Genomic DNA, 332 nt, shown 5'->3' on the forward strand with positions numbered 1-332 from the left:
GGGAGCGAGCCCCCACCACAGAAAAGGGGCCAGCCAGCCGGCCATGCACAGTCCCGGGCCGCCCCCAAGGACATCCACCCCATCCCCACCCCAGAAGAAATACTACACCCACCCCTCATTCGGACATCTCTCAAAACACATAGCACACTAGACACCTAGGCTGGGTCAAACTACCCCCTCCTAGGGGCCACTGGTCATGCCCCCAAACACCCAATCCCCAAGCCCATGAACCCACAACCCACCAGCGAGCCGAAGGCCCCGGCCCAGAACCGGGCACCAGAGCGTAAGCCGGCCCAGAGCCCGGTAACCCGCCCGCCAGAGCCCAAGATCCC

The sequence above is a fragment of the Nematolebias whitei genome, chromosome 3 (assembly GCF_014905685.2).
Source record: "Nematolebias whitei isolate Nwh7 chromosome 3, NemWhi1, whole genome shotgun sequence".
NCBI lineage: Eukaryota > Metazoa > Chordata > Actinopteri > Cyprinodontiformes > Rivulidae > Nematolebias > Nematolebias whitei.